This window comes from Engystomops pustulosus, chromosome 7 (genome assembly GCF_040894005.1).
Source record: "Engystomops pustulosus chromosome 7, aEngPut4.maternal, whole genome shotgun sequence".
Taxonomy (NCBI): Eukaryota; Metazoa; Chordata; class Amphibia; order Anura; family Leptodactylidae; genus Engystomops; species Engystomops pustulosus.
This window is the reverse complement of record NC_092417.1, coordinates 166882590-166910313: the sequence shown is the minus strand read 5'-3', so window position 1 is coordinate 166910313 and position 27724 is coordinate 166882590. Positions and strand designations below refer to the sequence as shown.

Genomic DNA, 27724 nt, shown 5'->3' with positions numbered 1-27724 from the left:
AGCGAGCGGCACATTCTTCTTTTTCCCTTTTGTTTGTTTTCTTATGTCACAACATTTTGATTGTCTGTTGTTTTCGCGCTCCCATGAGGTCATGTATTTGTTCGGCGCTTATACAGCCCAGAAAGGCGATGGAGGCAATGGCGTTTATGGAGCCAGGAAATTGGACAACATAGGAGAAGAAGCTCCGCAGCGGCACGTATTGATAAATGAAGGAAGTCACATTGTTTCATGGACGTCGTAGGGTGATTGAATTGTCGGAGAGGTCAAGGTCAAGATCTTCTGAAGAAGAAATGGTAGAGGAGCACCATGGAAACCAAGCTATGGAAGGCCTCCGATGGTCTTCAAACCCAACATAATGAAGGAACATCTAAGTGAAAAACAACTGGTGTTAAAGATGAAGCAGAAGCAGAATTTCAGTACACTGAGGCTGGATTAACCCTTAACGGACACTTGTCACCATGAAAATGCAGCCAGCAGGTTGCATGTTATAGCATCCTATCTGCAGGCAGCATGTTATAGAGCAGAAGAACTGAGCTGATTGTACATAGTGTCCTATCTGCAGGCAGCATGTTATAGAGCAGAAGAACTGAGCAGATTGTACATACTGTCCTATCTGAAGGCAGCATGTTATAGAGCAGGTGGAGCTGAGCAGATTGTACATAGTGTCCTATCTGCAGGCAGCATGTTATAGAACAGGAAGATGCAAGAAGATGATTCACAGTGTCCTATCTGCAGGCGGCATGTTACAGAGCAGGGGTAGCTGAGCAGATTGTACATAGTGTCCTATCTGCATCCAGCATGTTATGGAGCAGGAGGAGCAGAGCCGATTGTACATAGTGTCATATCTGCATCCAGCATGTTATGGAGCAGGAGGAGCAGAGCCGATTGTACATAGTGTCCTATCTGCAGGCAGCATGTTATAGAGCAGGAGGAGCTGAGCAGATTGTACATAGTGTCCTATCTGCAGGCAGCATGTTATAGAGCAGGAGGAGCTGAGCAGGTTGTACATAGTGTCCTATCTGCAGCCAGCATGTTATGGAGCAGGTGGAGCAGAGCCGATTGTACATAGTGTCCTATCTGCAGGCAGCATGTTATAGAGCAGTAGGAGCTGAGCTGCTAATTGGTGGCTGCACTAAGTTCTGTACATCTGTTTCATAGGGTTGTGCTTTTATAGGGTTTTACAAGAAATTGAACTGTCTGCCTCTTCTCCTGCTCCGGACCTAACTCATTTTCTAAGTCTAAGTCAACCTCAAGTCACTATGGCGGCCAATCAGTGTGCAATGTGGGGGTCGATTTTAAAACCTCCTTTTGTAAGTGGAAAAGCCCTTTAATTCTTGCTCTGTGTTGTAGCGCTGGTAAAAGTATTCCCAACATGAAATACAAAAAAAAAATCTAAAAGAAAGAAAAAACTGCTTATTTTGCCGATCCCGCTGTCAGCTGGGGAAATTAGGAGCAAACTTTAAAATCTCCCAACCTTCAGTAAATAGTCCCCCGTGTGTTAGCGAGTGCATTAAGACAGGGATATCATACAGAATGGCTGGAGCAGCATCGCCCCTCTCCATTAGTCAGGATGTGACTGTTTTATCGCATTACCTCCTGACAGCCTGGAACGAAAAACATCAAGAAAATAATCTCTACACTTTTATCTTGTCACCTTATAGAGATTGTATGTGATACTCCATACGCCTGCTATTATCTTACCGTTTTGCGTCTCCACCGTGGACCTTTGTGTCTCAATTTTTAGTGCGTAGTCGGATCCAATACCCGAATATTTTTTTGGACTATAAGGCGCACTGGACTATAAGGCGCACCATCGATAAATGCCTGCTAAAACGTCTAGGTTCGTATATAAGGCGCACCGGATTATAAGGCGCACCTGATTATAAGGATGTATGACCAGCAGGTGGCAGATATGTGCACAGTTCGAGGCAGCTGTTGTCTGTAAGTACGGTTGATATATAAGGCTCACTGGACTATAAGGCGCACCTTTGATTTCTTAGAAAATCTAAGGATTTTTGTGCGCCTTGTAGTCTGAAAAATATGGTACATCCCCCTGTCCCTGAATTCTTTATCATAGAAGATAAACAAGAAAAAGGATCTTATGAAATGTAAAATTTTGTATGACTGTTTAATCCGACTACACGAGGCTTGTTTGTAGTCTGTTCCCATGGAAACGTAGGCGGGAATTTTTAAACAAGACTATAAACAAAGCTGTTTTTGAAATATAAGACGGCATTGGAGCAAAGGTCAGTGTGGGTCCTATATATGAAGACCAGAGCATTGTATCTCGACCCTAGTAATCTTACACTAGACGCTAGAAGGACATGAATTATTTAGATTTTTTTTTTCCAAAATCGACTCCAGCATTCACCAGAATTCGAATTAAACCCCATCCCCTAGCTTAAAATCGGTTTTCTTGTGTGGGTCATTATAAATCTGGTGGGCCGAGGCATTTCTACCTTGGGTCCATTTCCAAAAAGTGTGCGCCAAAATGTAACTTTTAATGCATGCCTGTTCAAAAGCAACATACCTCCGGCATGCACCTCAAAGGTCGGCTGTTGGCTCGTTATTTGGGTACAGGCAGTCCCCGGGTTACGTACAAGATAGGTTCCATAGGTTTGTTCTTAAGTTGAATTTGTATGTAAGTCGAAACTGTATATTTTGTAATTGTATTTTTTTACCCCAGTGACAATTGGAGTTTCAAAATTTAGTGCTGTCCTGGGACCAAGGATTATTAGTAAAGCTTCATTACAGACACCTTACAGCTGATCATTGCAGCCTGGGACTATAGTAACAACCAGAGGTTACAGTGGGCAGAGGGCAGTCGTCTGTAAGTCGGGTGTCCTTAAGTAGGGGACCGCCTGTACTTTGCCACCGACCAGACTGTCTCCAGATGCTTTACCTGACTCCTAGTGCTTCACACTGTTCTCTAACTTGCGTGGGCCAGCTGTCATCTATACCAGGACAACGCAAAGAGGTAGCCGCCTTGAGTCCGTGTTGCAACAAAGTCGTGTTCCCCAACTGGAGAAATCCATTGAGGACACTTGGTTCCAATGCCACGTGGTTCCATAACCCACTGTTCCTCATGTGTTATAACCCCAAAATTATTTTTTGTATGGGATGTAGAATAAGACAGGGGTCACTGTTTTGGTGGGCTCCATCCTCTTAGGCTATGGGACAATATTATTAATATGATCTAACATAGAGTGGGTGTAAAAGTAGAGAAGGCAGAAGATGCACCAGATCGATCTCGGTGATGACACTTCTCTGTACCCGGAGCTCTGCCCTCCAGCTTATACATTATGGGTGGAGCTGTATGACCATAGGGTTGCAGCCCCTGATGATATTTTTGGCATCTTTTACTTCGTACACACTCTCCTAGTATCGATAGTATACCCTTTGATGGATATTCTGGTTGACAGATGGACGAAACTTTTTGCGTTGCGATTCGGATTCGTAAATAAGCTTCAATCAGTGTCGGTCTCGTCGCCTGCTGTCGGGCGCCGCGTAGCTGCTTTTCTATACAGTGATTTGAATAACTTACACTGAGATATCATTTAAGCTCCTGCTCAACTGTGTCCATGAATATCCAAAAGTGCCCGTCGCTTCGTAAAGAGCCGGCTAGATAAGCAGCGAGTGCGGAGGGCTTACACAGTAAGGAAGGAGAAAAGCAATCTAGATCTCGCAGCAGAGAACTCCCAACCGTGCCGTCTCCAGATCTTGCCTCTACCTGTAGAAACCCCCTCCCAGCCATGCTCTATATTCTCATCACGACAGCCTACCCTCCCATCCCCCCCGCCGCCTCCCCGATTCTCTCTGCCGGCGAGGCCAGCTTGCGAATTGACTCATCAAACTGCTGTTTCTACCGTTGCAGACGGGGAAGTGAGGATTCTGCCTCGGACAGTTCCTCAGCAGGGAGCTGCTCTTTGGCCGCTTCTCCTGCTCAGTATGCACTCCCCATGCTAATCACATACTCTGTGGAGTTACAGATCAGCCAGCATAGGTGCGGCTGGAATACTAGTGCCTGCTAGTGCTGGAGCATTAAATATTATGCCAAATTCTGGGGGATTTTCTCCAAAAATGTTGTGCTTTTTGTGTTATGAAATAGCCTGTTTACCTAGATGTTGTTGGTAAAACTGGCCCCCATATGGCTCCTTCATCATGGACAGATAATTGGGCGCACCTACAACATCATTGTGGGCATAGGGGACCATGAGCAACAATTTTCGAGCAGTCATTGAATGTCTGTTGATCAGGAGGGCGATCCACCTGGTCCAAGATACCTTCATCTTCCCGCTACTTGCCCACATCACCCAAGAATATTCTTCATGACCCTCATCGCTCAAGAATATTCTACAGGGCCCTCATCGCTCAAGAATATTCTTCATGACCCTCATCGCTCAAGAATATTCTACAGGACCCTCATCGCTCAAGCATATTCTACAGGGCCCTCATCGCTCAAGAATATTCTACACAGGACCCTCATCGCTCAAGAATATTCTACAGGACCCTCATCGCTCAAGCATATTCTACAGGGCCCTCATCGCTCAAGAATATTCTACAGGGCCCTCATCGCTCAAGAATATTCTACAGGGCCCTCATCGCTCAAGAATATTCTACAGGACCCTCATCGCTCAAGAATATTCTACAGGACCCTCACCGCTCAAGAATATTCTACAGGACCCTCACCGCTCAAGAATATTCTACAGGACCCTCACCGCTCAGGAATATTCTACAGGACCCTCATCGCTCAAGAATATTCTACAGGACCCTCAACGCTCAAGAATATTCTACAGGACCCTCATCGCTCAAGAATATTCTACAGGGCCCTCATCGCTCAAGAATATTCTACAGGACCCTCATCGCTCAAGAATATTCTACAGAACCCTCATCGCTCAAGAATATTCTACAGGACCCTCACCGCTCAAGAATATTCTACAGGACCCTCACCGCTCAGGAATATTCTACAGGACCCTCATCATTCAAAAATATTCTTCAGGACTCTCATTGCTCAAGAATATTCTTCAGGACTCACATCGTTCAGGAATATTCTTCAGGACCCTCATCGGTCAGAAATATTCTACAGGACCCTCATCGCTCAGGAATATTCTACAGGAACCTCATCGCTCAGGAATATTCTACAGGACCCTCATCATTCAAAAATATTCTTCAGGACTCTCATTGCTCAAGAATATTCTTCAGGACTCACATCGTTCAGGAATATTCTTCAGGACCCTCATCGGTCAGAAATATTCTACAGGATTCTCATCGTTCAAGAATATTCTTCAGGACCCTCATCGCTCAGGAATATTCTACAGGACCCTCATCGCTCAAGAATATTCTACAGGAACCTCATCGCTCAGGAATATTCTACAGGACCCTCATCATTCAAAAATATTCTTCAGGACTCTCATTGCTCAAGAATATTCTTCAGGACTCACATCGTTCAGGAATATTCTTCAGGACCCTCATCGGTCAGAAATATTCTACAGGATTCTCATCGTTCAAGAATATTCTACAGGATTCTCCTACTGTTCAATCAAACCAACAACATGTGTCCAGGAGTTGCCTCCATGAACTTTAATGGACAAGACCATCCCTCATCTATGTGGTTGGAGTCCGTTCATCTCTGGGTCGTAAGGGTATTATGAAACACAACGAACTCTTTCTATTAGGTGGTCATTCAGCATGCCCAGTGTCCTCCATCACTATGACTGGGTGGAAGCAGAAATTGGAGATCTATTAGTCATCTGTTGTCAAACTAGCGCACCAAAGAAAATCCCTGGGTTGGCCCAGGCTTTAACTTAATCCTGAACCCGTGAGATACAGCAGAAGACAATCTAATTTGGAGGAAGAGTCAGGAATATTCTGCTGGATCCTCATCGCTCCGAAATATTCTACAGGACCCTCATCGCTCAAGAATATTCTACGCGACCCTTATCACTCAGAGATATTGTACAAGACCCTCATCGCTAAAGAATATTCTTCATCACCCTCCTTGCTTAGGAATATTCTACAGGACCCTCATCTCTCTCAACAATATTCTACAGGATTCCCCTACTGGTACGTCAAACCAAATGTGGCTGGGTGTTGCCTCCATGAACTTTAATGGAGAAGACCAATTCTCATCTATGTGGTTCGATGGGCCCAGGCTCTAACTAAATCCTGGACCCATTTTTGGAGAAAATGCAGAATAACCTACAGCATATGATTTCTACTGTTACCTCGATCGGTTTGGTACTTTTATTGTAAAAATCCGTCCACCTGTTCCAAAGATTATGGTGCTACAAAATGAATATGTCAGTTATCGCCCTGGGGGTGTGTCCTATATGAAAATTAAAGGTTACCTCCCCCTTGGCTACTATGAACTTATTCACCGTTACAGTTCCCGGGGCCATATTTTTGGAATGGGTGGACGGATTTTTCAAATGAAATCGCCAAATCGATCAGGGGCTCAGCGCCAATCATATGATGTAGGTGATTCTGCGTTTTGTTCTTTGAGGAAGTCTTTCTTTAAAGTGGATGTTGGAGATGATTGTTGGATAAAAAACCTTTTTTATTTTTTCTCAAAAACTGCTCCGCTCATAGTGACTGTAGGCCCACATTTGCTAAATGAATGGAGCTAAGTTGCAATACCAGACCCATCCTAAGGACAATGGTGGCGCTGTTTCTAGAGGGGAATTGCTTTGCAGTTTTTTCACAGTTAATCCTGTAATAAATATCAATTGCAAAAAATCTTTTTAGAGTCCCATATCCCATAATTCAGTATTCCTCTTGAAGTTCTCCTCAGCTAATTTCTGCACTTAGTGGGTGACAGTAAGAGGACATTAGAGCCGTCTTTAATTCAAGTGTTTTTCTTCTTGTGCTTCAGACCTTCCCCGCTCCTCGGTGGGTTTAACCCATTCCGATTGGGTCGGTTGTTTTGCCTTGTGTGGTTTATATTGCAATTTTGGGGACACTATTTTGACAAAGGGGCAGGGCTTAGATGGAAAGGTGAAAGGTTATGTTACTCAAATGAATCATCTCCTCTCCTATCTCCTGTTATGGCCGGATTATCAGATTACTCGGAGATTGACCACTGTGACGTCCACCGAACAAGAGGATGGGAGACTTTTGTCTTAAACCCCTACTGTCAGATGGGTGGAGCCAAGCATTCTGATCCAGCCCACAACCGCAACAGACTTAATAACATAGTTGCTGAATCTACACTAATTAGGTTCTTTTCTGTCAGATGGGTGGTCCTAGGCCAGAGCAGATGGTCTAGCTCCGCCCATCTGACAATAGGGAAGCAAAGATATTCACACTGATTGCTCAGAAATCGTGAGTGCTGCTAGAGAGAAATTTCCAATTATGGCAGAATCTGTGGAATAATGTCTATAAAAGGATACTGATTGTTGGGTTTGGTGAAGATGGTGAAATGTCCTTCCTCCTTAAAGGAAATCAAAATCCACCAAAATCCATCATGATAAACCAGGGACACTTACTCATAGATCCAGACACCGTGACTGTGATATCTTTTTATATTTGTTATCCACGACCACCTTCCTTCAAAAATCAACTCTTAGAATTATGCTAATGAGTCAGAAGGGCTCTTGGGGGTTATTACCAGAGCCCCTCAGTACTGAAGATTCGTAGGCTATTACAATAAGCAGAATATGTCTCACACAACTCATTTTTCATCATTAGCCTCCTCTGTCTGCTAATATGTAGTTCCCTCTGATTTACTGGGAGGAGACCTACCTGCTGTGACTCACAGCTCCCCCTCCCCTCTCCATAGACTCTTATGAAATCTAAGTTTTTCTGAGGAAATCCTCACGATTAGTGACGTCCCCTTTGTCAGTCACTTGGTCTGATCATGGCTCAGTCCCATTCAAGTGAACGGGGGCTGTGCTGCAGTACCACATAAAGCCACTAATTAGTGTATGGCGCTGTGTTCAGTGCACAATATAAAAACTTCCATGAATGCTGAGGTCTATTTATATAATACAAATAAATACAAGCGCAAAAGTGACAAAACTAAGGACAGACGATCGATATATAATCCCGGAACATCCCTTTAATAATGTATAGTTTAATATCAGTGAATTTTTTTGGGACTCGGAGCCGGGTTATATATCAATTTTCGTGTCCTGCTCGGTCAATTTACAGGACGGATCACACGTTGAGAATCCCGAGTGGCGGCAGAGGAGTCTTGTTAGTGGATTGACAGAAGGAAATCTAATTGGTGCGATCTCACGTATTTGGCCAGAAAACAAGATTCTGCAAATAATTCAGCATTCTAATTGGTTTCCCTAAAGAAATGTAATTGTGCTAATAGCGGAGGCATGCCCGCTCTCATTTCTCTAGAAATTAATTACAGGCTGTATTTCTCAGGGACGACCGAGGAAGAGAGCGTCGAGGGCCTTCCCTTTTAACCCCGTGATGGCTGACCTCTGCTACCCAATTTCTTGATCAATGGCTAATGATCCTCTGCATACTGATGAGGGCGACGCGGTTTGCCCATCGTTTACACCGGGTATAGTCATTGCCAATCTCTTCTAGAGCTCCGACTTTACAGTCTGATTCTCATTACCCCCTAAAAGTTTTACCTGGTCTAAAGTTTGATTCATTATAACAGGTCAACAGTAAATTTAAAGGGGAAGTTCACCCTCTTCGTAGGATGGACCAGTATCAGTATCGAATTGGTGAGAGTTTGACACCTGATTCCCCTACCGATCTGCTTGTTTGGGTTTTGAGGTTATATAGTGGTGGGAGTCAGAAGCAGACAGCTCCATCCACTGTGTAGTGGTGGCTCGGGTGTACTACAGATTAGCCCTTATTGAAGTATATGAAATAGAAATGAGCGGACCCAAACTTTAAAAGGGTTTTCCCACTAATTAAGTTGGGCCCTATCCACTTACTTGCTGATCGGTGGGGGTCTCAGTGATGGGACCCCCCACAGATCACGAGAACACAGCATTCAGTAATCTCCGTCAGCTCTATTGAGATAAATGGAACAGAACTGACATGCGCGGCTGTCTGCTCCAGTCATCTTGGGTAGTGACAAGGGATCCAACGGAGGTACCCCCCCCTTCTTCTCGTGATCTGTGGGGGTCTCATCACTGAGAGCCCCTCAGTACTGAAGATTCTCATCACTGAGACCCACTACCGATCAGCAAGTTAGGCCTAACTTGTTTTGTAGGAAAACCCCTTTAAGTTCAGGTGCATCCCGGGATATTGTCGTATTGGCGGCCATGCAGCCAGTCCGGCAAATTGACGTCCCTACCTACTAACCGTGGCTGTGATTGGCCAGAGGTGTCCCCTCCCTCCCACTAGCCAATCACAGCCATGGCTTGTAGGTAGGGGCCAGCGGGATGCACCCAAAACTGGAACTTTAAAAAGTAATCCTGCCCATCTCTATACAGGCGGTCCCCTACTTAAGAACACCCGACTTACATACGACCCCTAGTTACAAACGGACCTCTGGATGTTGGTAATTTACTGTACTTTAGCCTTCAGCTACAATAAACAGCTGTAACAGTTATCAAAGGCGTCTACAGTTAAGATTAATTGTTAATCCTGGTTCTTATGATAACCCAAAAGTTTTAAAATCCAATTGTCATAGAGACCAAAAAATATTTGGGGCGGAGTTACAATGATAAAATATACAGTTCCGACTTGCAAACAAATTTAACTTAAGAACAAACCTAAAGAACCTATCTTGTACGTAACCCGGGGACTGCTTGTATATGGATCTTCTGCTTTGTGTAGTTGAGCCTGAGCCTTTAAATATGCCAGATCCCAAGGATATGACCAATCCTGAAGCTACATTGTTAATAACAGATTAATGGGGCACTGGGTGCTGGACCCCATCATTCTAATATTGATTGACTTTCTTCCATTATGCATGCTCAGCTATAGAACAGGCGGTGACATGAGCACAGTGATGACATGATCCTAACAGGGGAGGAATCAACATTTACCTTGTAGAGAGCCAATATGTCGAAATGAAGCACCCTACAATGAAGAGGCAAGATTTAGGGCACGGAGAGTAAATATTGTTACGGTAGATATCAGGAATTCATCAGATTGTCTATGGTAGCGCATTCCAGAGGAGTGGTGCAGCACTCTTGGAGTCTTGGAGATAAGCTGATTAATTGGGCTTCTTTTGGGGGTTCTCGAAGTTGGGAGATATGGCTAATGGAAATATGAAGTTTGGGAAAGTTAGTAGATTAGGGTAGTATCGGAAACACAAAAAAGTTCACATTTGGAAAGATTTAGTTTGGAGATGACGTGATATCAGACACAGCAGATGGAGTGCGTAGAGTGTGTCATCTCCCCTACTCTCGACTGTTTGATAGATACGTGAGCACCATCCTATTTTATGGGGACCCACGAATTCAGCTCCTGGGGTTTGAGGACTGCGTCACAGGCGTCACTCGCCCCCTCTGTCTGACTCTACTTGTATAAATATTACTATGTGACTACTGATTGTGTAACATTATTCATACTTACAATCCGGAGCTACGAGAGAAGCTTCAGCGTCTTAGACTCTACTCCCCGCGCTTCATGGTTCCGACACCTTCAGAAGTCCACGTCCTCCTTCCTTCGCAGACGTCTTAAAATTCTTCCTCATCTGCTTCACAAAGTGACTCCTACACAGAAATGAGCACGACTTCCATGTGACGCACCTCCTAATAAGAAGCGGGAAGAACAATCGTTGGGTATTTACCACCAGAAAACACAAATCTCATTTTCAACTTTTCCCCTCGTCGGAATTATTAAAGTCTCTTCTATAATATTGAAGTGTTCTGTGTCGTTGTTGTGTGTGACGTCGGATGCGTTGCTATGGTTATTCCTTACCCTTGCTGCTTTGTTCCATCTTAGGCCTCCTTCAATACGCAAACTCAACACCGGATGTCGGCCATATTTCATGGACCGAAAAGGATAGAGGTCCCTGCCACCACTCGGGGCGAAAGCCGGTGTGACTCCTGTACCTGTGTGACCAAATCAAATTTGGCACCTATATAAATATATAAAATACATGAAAAAGTAAATTGGCGGCATTGTGCCGCAGCAGGAAGTCTGATGGAGGTCTATGTTTAGACTGAAACGTCACATGTTATTTTTGGATTGCTACTTGAATTTCGGAATAATGGGGCAGATTTACTTACCCGGTCCATTCACGATCCAGCGGCGCGTTCTCTGCGGAGGATTCGGGTCTTCCGGCGACTCACTAAGGCAGTTCATCCGACGTTCACCAGTCCGCCGAGGTCCGCCGAAGTTCACGATCCATTGCCGGGTGCAGGTAAGCGCGTGTCCTGCGACACTTTTTTTAAAAAAATGTGGTGGTATTTCCGAATCCGTCGGGTTTTCGTTCGGCCACGCCCCCCGATTTCTGTTGCGTGCATGCCGGCGCCGATCCGATCGCGTGCGCCAAAAACCCGGGGCAATACAGGGAAAAACGGCGCAAAATGGAAAAATTTGTTTAACCCGTCACAAAAACGCGAATCGGGCCTTAGTAAATGACCTCCACTTTTTCACTTTATTCATGGACTTTATGAGTGCCAAGTTTGATTTATAAGCTATTGAAGGATCGGTTATTTTACTTGTCACCCGATAACCTTGTCTCTAAGGGGATCGACCTACAGTTCCATTTTTGCAACGGTTTACCTGTGTGATATCACCTGACCAAGGGATATAATGAGCCGTGCACCTGTGTGATATCACCTGACCAAGGGATATAATGAGCCGTGCACCTGTGTGATATCACCTGACCAAACGATGTAATGAGCTGTGCACCTGTGTGACATCACCTGACCAGGGATATATAGCGAGCCGTGCACCTGTGTGACATCACATGACCAGGGATATAACGAACCATGCATCTGTGTGACATCACATGACCGGAGATATAATGAGCCGTGCGCCTGTGTGACATCACATGACCGGAGATATAATGAGCCGTGCGCCTGTGTGACATCACATGACCGGAGATATAATGAGCCGTGCGCCTGTGTGACATCACATGACCGGAGATATAATGAGCCGTGCGCCTGTGTGACATCACATAACCAGAGATGAATAACAAGCCATGCACCTGTGTGACATCACATGACCGTGATTAAACATTTGTCCGGGGCCAATACTTAAAGGGCATGAAGGATTGTGAACCTAGCACACTGACATACTACTGTGTACTCCCTCTGGCAGGATCTGCTCTTCTTTTAGCTTCTTATGCCCTAATTTTTACAAAAAAAAGGCAATTAAAATTACGTAAACGAGCCTGAGGGGTTATTTTTAATTTTTAAAGCCTTTTTTTTATTTTAATCAAGGTCATAAGAAGCTTAAATAAGATTGGACCCTGCCAGCGGAGGCACACACCAGTATGTCAGTGTACTTGTTTTACAATCCCTGTTCCTGGTGGTAGATGTCTTTCACAGCACTGTGTGGACACACACCCAGTTCTGGAATATAGTTTTATATTTCACAGTCCTGCTGCTACTAACAACACACAAAGGTATAATTACACATCTCTCCAGGTAGTATAGCTAACACTGGAGAGCACAGAGCACTTCATTGTGAGGACACCCTCCCCCAGTCCAGGAATATCAACCCATATTCTACAGTCCTGCTGCTACACCAAGGTATAATTATACATACCCTTAGGGCCAGTACCTAACACTGTCAGCAGCATTGTAGTGGCAGATCCCCTTTATCTTGCATCCATAATAATGTTTTTGTATCTCTGGTGGTGAAAGAGCAGTCACATACAGTATTTTATAGTACACAATGTTTACTTACTACATCTCCTATTAATGATGTCTTTGTACCTTGTAATATTCTAAATCTGTAGTTTTTTTTATTTTTAAAATCATAAATTATGAACAAAAGTGACTTCTCTAAGGAGCGTCTGTTCTAAGGAAATTCCAGGAGGGGCATTCATCATAGTCACATTCTAAGTAACCGCTTGTTCTGTTTGTTTTATGTTTTTTTTGTACATTTTATGGTGTTTTTTATTTTATATTAATTTTACCTTCCTGGCCCGTTTATCAGTTTATTATTACGTGTTTTTTGCTTTGTCGGATGAACAATATAAAAATCCTGATGAATCGCCACTTTTGCCTCATCGCGCTCTACATGGGACTTTAAACAATTTTTAATGGACTGGCTGAACAGAATATTTATTGGTGAGCATTTTAAGCAGCATTCAGGCTTGGACGAAGCAATTTGTAACCGGTATCGGGCATGAGCTACGTTTTGATAGCGTTTTATTACTTTAACTAGTTGGTCACCATACAGTTTTGTAGTTTAATAGGGCCGGCACCAATTAGGTGCCATCTATGATACTGATATCTAAATTTAAGGCCTTCAGGCTCCGAATGGCAGCCCCTCGGCAAACTTTATTAGTCCATTTGGACCTCTTCACTTGTGCCAAAGGTTGCTAGTCCAAAATACAGGACCACAACAGGATGTTGGACTTAAAAATACGAGCCACAACAGGGATAGAACTAGTGATGAGTTCAAATTTGGGTTCAGCCGTACCTCAGTTTTAAATTCCTGTTCCTATCGGAACCCCCAACCAGTAACACCTGTGATCCTTCTGGCACCAATTGTGGATGTCAGTGGGGATACGTGTGCACCGCCATTTTGGGGGGGAACACATCATCAAGAGAGACGATCCTCTGCAGGTTAATCACCAGCACCGATCACAAGTACCTCGGGTTGAGCCGAACGGGGCCCCAAACTTCTAATGAAATCTCAAAGTTCTATACATACCAAACTTTGCGGTTCAGGTTTACTCAACACTAGATGGTACTTAAAAAAACAACAACAACAACTGGAAGATGGAACTCAAAAATGACAACAAAAGGGGGTAGCACTCCAAAATTCCAGCTCAACAGAAGGACTGTACTCGGCCAACACAACATTCAAAATTCAAAAATTCTTGCAACAACAGGAGGGGAAAAAAACTCAACAATTTTGTCCACAAAGGGGGAATATGTCTCAAAACTATCGTTCAAAACATAGATATAAAGTAAAAATACCAAACAGGACTCAAAATCACCAGTCACAACAAGGGCAGGACTCAAAAACACCAGTCACAACAGAGGGAAAACTCTCAAAAACACCAATAGTAGATGGTATTTAAAAATAGCAGCCGCAACAGTTGAGGGCACTTAAAAATAGGGTGGCTTAGAGGTTCCCTTAATCCAATACTTCCTTTTAATATGGGGAGTAAAAATATTTTTGAGGTCAGGAGATTTACCGGCCAGATAGCGAAACTACCTGGTCACAATGTGGGAGATACATTGCTTGGTAACTTCATTCTGTGGGTTATAACTAGGGATGAGCGGACCCAAAGTTTGGGTTTGGCGGGGCGACATATTGCGGATGGGCGGCTAGGGGCGTCTATTTGCCAGATATGTCCCGATTGCATGGCCAAACTTAAACCGAAACTCCATTCCAGTTTGGGAGAAACCTTGTGTTGGACTAATGCTGCCACATTTTCGTTGTCAGAATACTGATGGTCCACTGTAAGGCATCCTACAACCCTCTAACGGCCCTGACCGGGTCTGTAGGGCAGGCTGGAACATGGCCAGTACATTTTTGCGATTGCTCTTATGGTGGCGTGGAGTCCATCCCGGTTGTGTTCACCAGTTCTTATAATTAATGGTTCTCCGCTGCCGGAGCGTTTCTCCGCTCACTGCATTTTCCGGGCTTGCGATGATCTTAGAAATGTCATACTTGTTTTCCAGCGCCTAGAAGCCGCCACGTGCGGAAAAAACACTGACATTTACCGAGTTCATTCACCTGACAATGTAACCTATGATGAATAAAGTAGATATTATGATGAACGAGGCCACTAAGTCCTTCGGAGATAAGCCTCAGCTCCTGTAGACTGGATGGTTCTGATTAAATATCGGGCCTCTTAGGTAGAATCTAATAGATCCATCTCACTGGCAAAGATCATGGACGCTGATCTACTTTCCCCTTATGTGGGTTATAGATTATACCCATCAAACTTCATAATACAATTATCTATCAGGGATGTAGACAAGGAGTACACTACATGGAGGGAAACTAGAGAATGTGTTTGCATTTAGGCACTTGAGCCTTAAGAAACCCAAAAGGATTTTTCACCCAATATAAGAAGACCAGCTCCTGGGACTCTGTACGGGTTGTGTGTGTTTCTGGTGCTGTGTAATACTTGTTCCTGGGACTCTGTATGGGTTGTGTGTGTTCCTGGTGCTGTGTAATACTTGTTCCTGGGACTCTGTATGGGTTGTGTGTGTTTCTGGTGCTCTGTAATACTTGTTCCTGAGACTCTGTATGGGTTGTGTGTGTTCCTGGTGCTGTGTAATACTTGTTCCTGGGACTCTGTATGGGTTGTGTGTGTTTCTGGTGCTCTGTAATACTTGTTCCTGAGACTCTGTATGGGTTGTGTGTGTTTCTGGTGCTCTGTAATACTTGTTCCTGAGACTCTGTATGGGTTGTGTGTGTTTCTGGTGCTGTGTAATACTTGATCCTGGGACTCTGTATGGGTTATGTGTGTTTCTGGTGCTCTGTAATACTTGATCCTGGGACTCTGTATGGGTTGTGTGTGTTCCTGGTGCTGTTTAATACTTGTTCCTGGGACTCTGTATGGGTTGTGTGTGTTTCTGGTGCTCTGTAATACTTGTTCCTGAGACTCTGTATGGGTTGTGTGTGTTTCTGGTGCTCTGTAATACTTGTTCCTGAGACTCTGTATGGGTTGTGTGTGTTTCTGGTGCTCTGTAATACTTGTTCCTGAGACTCTGTATGGGTTGTGTGTGTTTCTGGTGCTGTGTCATACTTGTTCCTGGGACTCTGTATGGGTTGTGTGTGTTTCTGGTGCTCTGTAATACTTGTTCCTGGGACTCTGTATGGGTTGTGTGTGTTTCTGGTGCTGTGTAATACTTGTTCCTGGGACTCTTTATGGGTTGTGTATGTTTCTGGTGCTGTGTAATACTTGTTCCTGGGACTCTGTATGGGTTGTGTATGTTTCTGGTGCTGTGTAATACTTGTTCCTGGGACTCTGTATGGGTTGTGTGTGTTTCTGGTGCTCTGTAATACTTGTTCCTGGGACTCTGTACGGGTTGTGTGTGTTCCTGGTGCTCTGTAATACTTGTTCCTGGGACTCTGTATGGGTTGTGTGTGTTCCTGGTGCTGTGTAATACTTTTTCCTAGGACTCTGTATGGGTTGTGTGTGTTCCTGGTGCTCTGTAATACTTGTTCCAGGACTCTGTATGGGTTGTGTGTGTTTCTGGTGCTCTGTAATACTTGTTCCTGGGACTCTGTATGGGTTGTGTGTGTTTCTGGTGCTCTGTAATACTTGTTCCTGAGACTCTGTATGGGTTGTGTGTGTTTCTGGTGCTCTGTAATACTTGTTCCTGAGACTCTGTATGGGTTGTGTGTGTTTCTGGTGCTGTGTAATACTTGATCCTGGGACTCTGTATGGGTTATGTGTGTTTCTGGTGCTCTGTAATACTTGATCCTGGGACTCTGTATGGGTTGTGTGTGTTCCTGGTGCTGTTTAATACTTGTTCCTGGGACTCTGTATGGGTTGTGTGTGTTTCTGGTGCTCTGTAATACTTGTTCCTGAGACTCTGTATGGGTTGTGTGTGTTTCTGGTGCTCTGTAATACTTGTTCCTGAGACTCTGTATGGGTTGTGTGTGTTTCTGGTGCTCTGTAATACTTGTTCCTGAGACTCTGTATGGGTTGTGTGTGTTTCTGGTGCTGTGTAATACTTGTTCCTGGGACTCTGTATGGGTTGTGTGTGTTTCTGGTGCTGTGTAATACTTGTTCCTGGGACTCTTTATGGGTTGTGTATGTTTCTGGTGCTGTGTAATACTTGTTCCTGGGACTCTGTATGGGTTGTGTATGTTTCTGGTGCTGTGTAATACTTGTTCCTGGGACTCTGTATGGGTTGTGTGTGTTTCTGGTGCTCTGTAATACTTGTTCCTGGGACTCTGTACGGGTTGTGTGTGTTCCTGGTGCTCTGTAATACTTGTTCCTGGGACTCTGTATGGGTTGTGTGTGTTTCGGGTGCTGTGTAATACTTGTTCCTAGGACTTTGTATGGGTTATGTGTGTTTCTGGTGCTGTGTAATACTTGTTCCTGGGACTCTGTATGGGTTATGTGTGTTCTTGGTACTCCCCAGTAGTTGTGCCTGTTCCTGGTACTGCTGCTGTGTCGTATTGAATCAAGATCATGTTGGGGAGGACACAACTAGCGTAGGCTGACCAACGCTGTTACGGCTGTTTTGCCAGGAGATTAGAAGAGCAGGGGACACATTGGTGTAATATAGAATGGAATGGGATGAAATAAATGGCTACATGAATGCTATCAGCCTGACAGAGGATGAGCTGCTTGTTGCCTCTCTTAGATGTGGGGTAGGTTGCGGTAGGGTAATGTTCAGGTAGCGGAGGTCATAGGAACGGTACCAGTCAGACTGGGGGGTGAGCAGAACTTGTTAAATCAGCTGCGGTTATGTCTCAGTCAGAACTGTACACAGCGCTGCCAGATGGATTGAATCATTTCATTTTGCAGCAGATACGTGAATCTCCCGCTGTGCCGAGGTGACTGCTGCCGCCGGAACGGAAATAACATAGAGACCATGGCGGTTGCAGGGGAAACTTTGATGATGTGTAGGGCTGTGAAGAGATTTCTGAGATCAATATGTGCCAGTGTCTGCACCGTGTGGCCTCTTTAAAGTTCATGGTCAACTTTATATACCTGTCTATTATAATAATGTCCTCATTACAGTTCTTACCCCCCTTTCCTATACTGTTCTATAGTTGGTTTTCCAATGAGCAGTGTTCTGCGGGGGCGGCACTGAGCACAGGAAGCCCCTCCCATGACTAAGAAGCATCACCCCCTAGGTACGATGGGAGATGATTGAAGGATTTTACAGTTTTACTGTTGCTTTATTTCCCGTATTGATTGTATATTTGAGATGTTCTTTGAGACATAGGGGCAGATTTACTTACCCGGTCCATTCACGATCCAGCGGCGCGTTCTCTGCGGAGGATTCGGCTCCGGCCGGGATTCACTAAGGCAGTTCCTCCAACATCCACCATGAGTCACTGCTGCGCTGAAGTTCATCGGAATGCACTGAACTTCACCAAGCCGGGCCGAGTGCAGGTAAGCACGTGCCAAGCGACACTGCAACGGTTTCTCCGAATTCGTCGGGTTTTCGTTCGGCCATGCCCCCCGATTTCCGTCGCGTGCACGCCGATGCGACACAATCCGATCGCGTGCGGCAAAAACCCGGGGCAATTCAGGGAAAATCGCTGCAAAACGGAAAAATTTGGGTAATCCACCATAAAAACGCGATTTGGGCCCTTACTAAATGACCCCCATAGCGCTATGTGAGTATCGCCAATCACAGCAGTAATGCAGCACTCCATCCCATCCCATCCCTTGCATTACTCAGAGGGTTGTCCTTTCTTAAATTCTAATTTTTTTTTTTACGGGGATGGAAGTGTCATAATCTATAGCGGCATGGCCGTAATTTTCTGTTTTTTGTTTTTTCTGACTTATTATTATTATGATGGGGATATTAGTGGTATATTATAAACATAAAGGACGTTATAATGATAGGAAGAGAAGGCGCTTTGTGCTTCTATTTTTTCGGAGGGAAACATGTCATTTCATATTCACTAGTCTCTTCAAGGTTAAGATGTTAAAGATGTAAGTGTTTTATAGAATGTGAATTCAGGTTTATAGAGGGCAAATATGTACGATGGCTATGTAGGTGTATAAAAAAGCTGCTTAAAGGGAACATTTTGCCACCCCTGTTAATAGGCAGTATTCCACTGATTCTAGTGTAGTTGGAATTTTCTATCTAGCCCCCGCAGCTCTCAAGCAATCAATGTCATTATTTGCTGGTCTCTATTGTCAAGTGGGCGGAGTCAGACTGTCTACTCCATCTTAGGACCACCCATGACAGTAGAGAGCCTATGTAGCTTAGTTCTGTATTTAATATGTTAAAAGGCTCTCTAATTTCAGATGGCTGATTTTGGGCTGGAACAGATTGCCCAGCTCCGCCCATTTGACAGTTGAGATCCTATCCTATCCAAAGAATAGGGGAAAACTTGTCTGTTTGTGAGGATCTAATGTCTGGGACACCCAATTGTTCGCAAGAAGGAGGTTCTTTGTACCCCCAATACCAGTTTGCGTCTATGCAGTGCTATGGGAGCCTTTGTCAATCAGATTGAGGCAAATTGTCGCTGCTGTCACTAATGGAATAAAGAGACCACATTTTTTGCACCTTAATTTTCTGGAGTACTGCTCATTTTTTTAATATGTTTTTGAGGAACCTAAAGCCCAGTTCATTGAAGCCTGCACCCACCATTATTAGCTCTTTGTATCTATCTATCTATCTATCTATCTATCTATCTATCTATCTATCTCATATCTATCTATCTATCTATCTATCTATCTATCTATCTCATATCTATCTATCTATCTATCTATCTATCTATCTATCTCATATCTATCTATCTATCTATCTATATCTATCTATCTATCTCATATCTATCTCATATCTATCTATCTATCTATCTATCTATCTATCTATCTATCTATCTATCTCATATCTATCTATCTATCTATCTATCTATCTATCTCATATCTATCTATCTATCTATCTATCTATCTATCTCATATCTATCTATCTATCTATCTATCTATCTATCTATCTATCTATCTATCTCATATCTATCTATCTATCTATCTATCTATCTATATCTATCTATCTATCTCATATCTATCTCATATCTATCTATCTATCTATCTATCTATCTATCTATCTCATATCTATCTATCTATCTATCTATCTATCTCATATCAATCTATCTCATATCTATCTATCTATCTATCTATCTATCTATCTATCTATCTATCTCATATCTATCTATCTATCTATCTATCTATCTATCTATCTATCTATATCTATCTATCTATCTCATATCTATCTATCTATCTCATATCTATCTATCTATCTATCTATCTCATATCTATCTATCTATCTATCTATCTCCTATCTATCTATCTCCTATCTATCTATCTATCTATCTATCTATCTATCTATCTCCTATCTATCTCCTATCTATCTATCTCCTATCTATCTATCTCCTATCTATCTATCTATCTATCTATCTATCTATCTATCTTCTATCTATCTATCTATCTATCTATCTATCTCATATCTATCTATCTATCTATCTATTTATCTATCTATCTCATATCTATCTATCTATCTATCTATCTATCTATCTATCTCCTATCTATTTATCTATCTATCTTCTATCTATCTCATATCTATCTATCTATCTATCTATCTATCTATCTATCTATCTCCTATCTATCTATCTATATCATATCTATCCATCCATTTTTCTCTATGATCTGTCTCGGCCTCTGACAGTGGTAGTTTTCCTGTTGTTGGTCCCCGGATATAATATCCCATGGAGCTGGAGTAATGTGATTAATACTGCGCCTCCCCTGGATTCGGAGACGTCTTTCTCTGTGACATGGAGAAGACTATATCTTAAATAAACCCCAAAAGAACAGAATAAGTGAAAACTATTAAAGTGATAATTTCCCGCGCCGCTCCCGGCTGTGAGATCCCTGTGTGATGCTTTCTGCTCGGCTGACACCGTCTGAATAATGACTTTTTAGGAAGCTTGAAGGCTGAGGGGGGCGCCGCGCGTACTGGGAGGAATCCATACCATATAATGGAGTCTGCCACCACACACTCATTTTTATCCCTTTTTCCATCCAAATCCTCGCAGCAATACTGTGCAGTGTAGATTACCGCCATATAGTGCTATATACTTCCATACAGTGTCACAAACATTCAGTACACACATTTGTGTCTGATAAAAACATCCATACACCAATATACCCTTATGCAGTGCCCACCCAACACTGCCTAAATAATACCACTATACAATGCCATATATGTTCATACAGGGCCTACAAAGCACCGCCTGAGTAATACCGCCATACAATGTTACTTTAAAATCTTTCTATCAGTGCTCTTGTGGCAACACCTATTTGTGCCTACATAATACTACAATACGTTGCCATATACCACCACACAGAGACCACGCGGTGCGGCCTATTCGTGGCTAAATAATACCGGCATCCAATTCCATATACTTCCATACGGTGCCAGTACAGTACTACCTATTGGTACCTATAAAATACCACAATACACTGCCTTGTATTTCACAGCACTGACTTATTGGGGCACATTTACTTACCCGTCGCAATCCCGCGGTGCGTTGTCAGAGGAGGATTCGGGTCCGGCACGATTAGCTAACATCATGCGCCCGATATCCACCAGGTGTCGCTGCTGCGCTGAGGTCCGCTGGAGTTCACCTTCTTCTTCCCGGTGCATGTAAGTGCTGATCTTGCGACACAAATCTGTTTTTAAATTCCGCAGTTTGTCCGTATCCGCCAGGTTGTGCGACGGCCTGCCCCCCCGATTCCTGTTGCGTGCAAGCCGGCGCCGATGCGCCACAATCCGATCGCGTGCCCCAAAATCCCAGGGCAATTCAGCGCAAAACGGAAATATTCGGGAAACCCGGCGAAAGTGCGGTGTACGGACCCTTAGTAAATGAGCCCCATTGTGGCTAAATAATACCGCCATACCGCATTGAAAAAAATACTCCCATATGATGCCGCTATAATAATACAATACAGTGTACTCATGCTATGGAAATACTACCGCTATATACCTAAATAATATACCATAATATAATATACCATAAAGTGCCAAAATAAAAAATATAAATTCTCCATCCGGTGCCTCTACGAAGTTATTCTGACACAAGTGACTTTGGTAGAAACTTTGTGAGTCCTTCCAGGCGCCCGCAGGTCCTGCACTTTGTAATCTAAGGTGCACACTGAGAAAATAAGCGCTAGTTACCGGCTACGAGGCGCTCCGCCGGATCTAGAAATGGAAACCGCACATTTAAGGCAGACGATGACTTCACGCGCCACTTTGTAGAACAAAAAGTAGCGTCTGGGTGTATAAGAGCCCTGTGTTACCAGCCGGAGGGTCGTCATGATGAGGGGGGAGGGGGTTTAGACTTGTTTTTGCAAATATATACACATTCGGCTTTTTCCAGTTCACTTCGAAGAGGAGCGGTTTTGTTTCTGTGTACAATTCCGCTATTATATGTCCATAGCGTGACACAGTCCAGCAGAAGATATTGGTCATCATTTCCATTTTCAGTGAATAATTATAAGTGTCTACTACAGCCAGGACATGATCTACAGGTCTAAGCATCATATCCCTGGCTATAGGACCCCCATCATTATGGTAGTCACAGTACCCCCATCTCAGTACCAGATACAGAGCCCCCATTACTGTGTAAGTCACGGTGCCCCCATTTCAGTAGCAGATTCAGAGCCCCCATTGCTGTGTAAGTCACAAAACCCCATCTCAGTACCAGATACAGAGCACCCATCATTATGGTAGTCACAGTGCCCCCCTTCTTAGTGCCAGATACAGAGCCCCCATCATTATGGTAGTCACAGTGCCCCCCTTCTTAGTGCCAGATACAGAGCCCCCATCATTATGGTAGTCACAGTGCCCCCCTTCTTAGTGCCAGATACAGAGCCCCCATCATTATGGTAGTCACAGTGCCCCCCTTTTTAGTGCCAGCCATAGTACAGCCAAAGCCTGTAACATAGTATGTGTTAATACAGAGGCTCCACAACTTGGTCTATGGAGACCTCATGACCGTGTCAGTCACAGTACCCCCATCATAGTAACAGCCATAGCACCCTATAATTGTGCTAATAAAAGTGCCCCATATCAGTACTAGCTATGGAGCACTCATAACAGTGTAAGTAACAGTACCCCATCATAGTATCAGCCTTGGTACCCCCATCACTGCGCTAATCAAAGTGCCCCATTACAGTTGCAGATACAGAGCCCCCATTACTGTGTAAGTCACAAAGCCCCCATCTCATTACCATAGACAGAGCCCCCATTACTGTGTAAGTCGCAGTGCCCCCATCTCATTACAATATACAGAGCCCCCATTACTGTGTAAGTCACAGTGCCCCAACTCAGTACCAGATACAGAGCCCCAATTACTGTGTAAGTTACAAAGCCCCCATCTCATTACCATATACAGAGCCCCCATTACTGTGTAAGTCGCAGTGCCCCCATCTCATTACCATATACAGAGCCCCCATTACTGTGTAAGTCGCAGTGCCCCCATCTCATTACCATATACAGAGCCCCCATTACTGTGTAAGTCACAAAGCCCCCATCTCAGTACCAGATACAGTGCCCCCCATTACTTTGTAAGTCACAGTGCCCCCATCTCAGTACCAGATACAGTGCCCCCTATTACTGTGTAAGTCACAGTGCCTCCATCTCCATACCAAATAAAGAGCCCCCATTACTGTGTAAGTCACAGTGCCCCCATCTCAGTACCAGATACAGAACCCCCATTACTATGTAAGTCACAGTGCCCCCATCTCAGTACTAGATACAGAACCCCCATTACTATGTAAGTCACAGTGCCCCCATCTCAGTACTAGATACAGAACCCCCATTACTATGTAAGTCACAGTGCCCCCATCTCAGTACCAGATACAGAGCCCCCATTACTATGTAAGTCACAGTGCCCCCATCTCAGTACCATATATAGAACCCCCATTACTATGTAAGTCACAGTGCCCCCATCTCAGTACCAGATACAGAGCCCCCATAGTCACAGTGCCCCCATCTCAGTACCAGATACAGAGCCCCCATTACTATGTAAGTCACAGTGCCCCCATCTCAGTACCAGATACAGTGCCCCCCATTACTGTGTAAGTCACAATGCCCCCATCTCAGTACCAGATACTGAGCCCCCATTACTGTGTAAGTTTTCTGATTTCTGCTGTCAAATAATTGGAGTCAGGTTGTCTGCTTCAGCCCAGGACCGTCCATCTGATAAAAGAGAGCCTATTTAGCTCAATTTGTATACCCCCTATGCTAAATAGGCTCTCTAATGTCAGATGGGCGGTCCTGGAATGGAACATGTAGCCTGGCTCCGCCTAATTGACTTTTAAGAGAGAAAAAATTGTAAATACACTGGTTGCTCGTGAATGGTGGGAGCTAGAGAGAAAATTCCAAATATTCTGTAATCGGTTTCGCAAGATCTATAACAGAGTTGGAGTTGATGGTTAAAAGAGAATTTTTAGTCTCGCAATATTCCTGGGCAATTTTTCAGGTTAGTGCAGCAAAGCTGTTGTACTGTGCGCAGCTCATCCAAGCACCGAGCCCCCTACCATTAATCTGCAGAGTCCCGAGCGTCAGACCCCCACCAATCTAATATTGATGACCTCTCCGACCCCTGTAAGTATGCCGGACTAGGGTCAGATGGTCAGCTATTACATGTATACGGCAGGTCGTACAATCCAGAATTTAGCATATTAGCGGATTGAATATTGAAAAGCGAAGGTTAATTAACCGGATAATGCGCGGCTGTGTCTTCTGACCAGATATTAAAATTAAATTTTGGTAATTTGACTGTAGTAAGAGCAAGACTTCGAGTGTCAGCCCCAGAGCCGGTCACAGAACGGGAGGAAAATCTCTGCAAATCCTCCACAGATCACAAAGGTTAATAAGAGTTGTGAGGGGGAGATTAAGAAAAAACATCCTCAAGCCGAGAACATTCATGGTCCTCATCATCCCCTCCGTAACCTTCCATAATGGGCCCTGATTAAAGATGAGGAAATTTTTCTGGTTATGGGTGAGGATTGGGATGTGAAGATTTGTGCCCCCGCATAGGGGCAACCTGAAACAATACAACTATTCAAAGCCTCATCTATAATGGATCACTCATATGGTCTCCTAATATGGCAAGGAGATGTCTTATGGGGCCCTAAGGCGGCGTTTACATATTACGTTTGAATTGTGTTTAGAAATCCAATTCAAGGACAATAGGGCACATTGGGGCAGATTTACTTACCCGGCCCATTTGCGATGCAGCGGCGCGTTCTCTGAACAGGATTCGGGTCCGGACAGGATTCATGAAGGTAGTTCCTCCGCCGTCCACCAGGTGACGCTGATGCGCTGAAAATCATCTGAACGCGCCGGAATACACCGAGCTGGACCAGGTGAAGGTAAGCGCTTCCCAAGCGACACATTTTCGGTTTTTAAATGCGGCGGTTTTTCCGAATACGTTGGGTTTTCGTTCGGCCACGCCCCCCGATTTCCGTCGCGTGCATGCCAGTGCCGATGCGCCACAATCCGATCGCGTGCGCCAAAATCCCGGGGCAATTCAGGTACAATCGGCGCAAATCGGAAATATTCAGGTAACACGCCGGGAAACTGCAAATCGGGCCCTTAGTAAATGACCCCCATTGTGTCACTAGATCAAGCACTCACATGCAACAGGAAGAAGAAGGTGAACTCCGACGGACCTTGGCGCAGAAGCGACACATGCAGGAACTCGGAATCTCAGTGAATTGTGCTGGACCCGAATCCTCGTCGGACAACGCCCTGCGAGATCGGGACGGGACCAGGTAAGTAAATCTGCCCCAATGCGTTGCTACTCCCAGATGTATTTAGACCTAACATTCGGAAACAAGCATTTTGCATTGGTTACTGGTAAAACACATGTTGCTGGTTCCTGAACACGACCATTTTGATTTAGCGTTTGGGAGAAGCTCCCCTTCGGTGTGCGTGAATCTAAGTGGCTCTTGTGAACGCGGCCTCAGGCTCCTGGGTTCTGTGTGAGCACATCTCCTGCACCCCAAGGTCGGGACCCCAATTAGTGCAACGACACCAAGATTAGAAGAAATGAATCTCTATAAACTAGGGGAGGATTTGATGTTCCTGGAGCTCCAAGCTAAGAAATGTTTGTGTCCCATAATGCATAGCTCTACTTTGAATGGTAAAACTTATGTTCCCTCTTTTTCTGGGAATCCTGGAAAACCCCCTGGGGGCCGGCCACAACTGACTTAAAAAAAAAGAAAGTGTTTTAGCCTTCCCCTAGCTCATGGTTCCATCATTGAGGCGACCTACCGGTCTTCGGCACTGACACCTCCACCAATATATCCTTTTGTGATGTAGAGGAAGTTGATTCCCACCACTTCAAGCCCAGTTGCCGAAGACTAGTGTTAAGCGGACCCGAACCCAAACTTCAGCCAGAAGCCCCCTGCCCCTGGTAACACTTGGTGCCAGCAACATTTATGGGTTTTAAACCTGCCAGCATTTTCCCCAGGGTCTTTGCTTCCCAATTACGTTACACCCACGATTGGTGCCAGCACTGATTACCGGTAGGGATAAGCCTTCAGGTACCCGAACTTTCAGGTTGGTTTCAGCTGAACCCGATGAACCCGATCAGGTCCACACATGCCTATGGAAGACCACAGGAGCTGGGAACCAGAGCAGGGGAAGTAAACTTACCCTGGACACCAGGAGATTTTTCCAGACTCCTTTGCCTATGACAACTCTTCCACCAAATCACCATAAAATTCAGCCATTATAGGCTTATAGCTGGAGAGCACTAATGTGTGAAGCCCCTATTTGTCCTGTCTGTTGCCATGGCTGCTGTATATTGCTTCAGTGGTGTCCGCGCATGCGCAGCTCTCTCCATTCGCTTCAATAGAAGTTCTAAATACTTGTTTCCTTTAGAATGTGCTCTACGTTAAGCAAAGAGTTAAAGTCAACACCAAAGAGGGTCTGAAATAGACTACATGTATCCCTCAAACATTTGTGGTGGCAGATGTTGGACCCCGGCTGATCTGCCATGGATTAGCTATCCTAAGGATTGGTAATCAATTTTTTTTATTCCTACTCAACCCTTTCAAGCCAAATATCTCAGTCCACGTCATACAATATACAAAGGGATGGGAACTGTTTATCTCTCTTTTATGGTCTGGGGGTCTGGAGGGTGTGGCCAGTCTTGGTCTTCAAAGCTAAGAACTACACATTGGGGCTCATTTACTAAGGGTCCGAATGCCGCACTTTCGTTGGGTTTCCTGAATATTTCCGTTTTGCGGCAAATTGCTCTGGGTTTTTGGCGCACACGATCGGATTGTGTCGCATCGGCGCTGGCTTGTTTGCAAAAGAAATCGGGGGGGGGGGGGGGCGTGGCTGTTGGACAACCCGACGGATTCGGAAAAACCGCGGGATTTAAAAAAGAATTGTGTCGCAAGATGAAGCACTCACATGCACCAGGAAGAAGAAGGTGAACTCCGACGGAGCTCAGACGTACAGGAACTCGGGCGCACGATGTTAGTGAATCGCGCCGGACCCGAATCAGCGTCGGACAACGTGCGGCAGGATCGTGACAGGACCGGGTAAGTAAATGTGCCCCATTGTGAATGACTTCATGAATGGTACAAACCATGAACAGTCATTCAGAAAAACACCAAAAATAAGGGATGAATCACAGGAAGATATTAGACCTTTGTTTAATGTAATAATTAAAGGCAATAAGTGCAAAAGTAATAATTAAAAGCAAATATCTCTCTACGAACGCCGACTCAGAAACCTCCAGATAGGAAACCTGCTATTTTATATTGGTGCCCTGGTATAATTAGAAATGAATCTAATGAGATAATTAACTCCTTAATGGGCGCATCGGGTTCACAATATGTACATGGTTTAAAGGGAAAATAAATAGTCGCCAAGGGATACAGAGGAAGAGATTTATGCCTGCGGGGGGCTTACAAGATTTAAGGGGTACTACTGAT

The 27724-nt window shown here is 44.4% G+C and overlaps 2 protein-coding genes across 2 annotated transcripts in view; one reads left to right on the top strand and one right to left on the bottom strand.

Moving 5' to 3' along the window:
* Positions 1 to 10795, bottom strand: part of LOC140071275 (embryonic protein UVS.2-like) — a 43663-nt gene extending 32868 nt beyond the window's left edge. The window contains exon 1 of the mRNA XM_072118832.1: positions 10495 to 10795. The gene's annotated coding sequence lies outside the window, so the exon portion shown is untranslated. The remainder of the gene's footprint in view (positions 1 to 10494) is intronic.
* LOC140071277 (transmembrane protein 263-B-like) overlaps positions 1 to 27724 on the top strand; it is a 110944-nt gene that overhangs the window by 15610 nt on the left and 67610 nt on the right. The window lies entirely within an intron of this gene.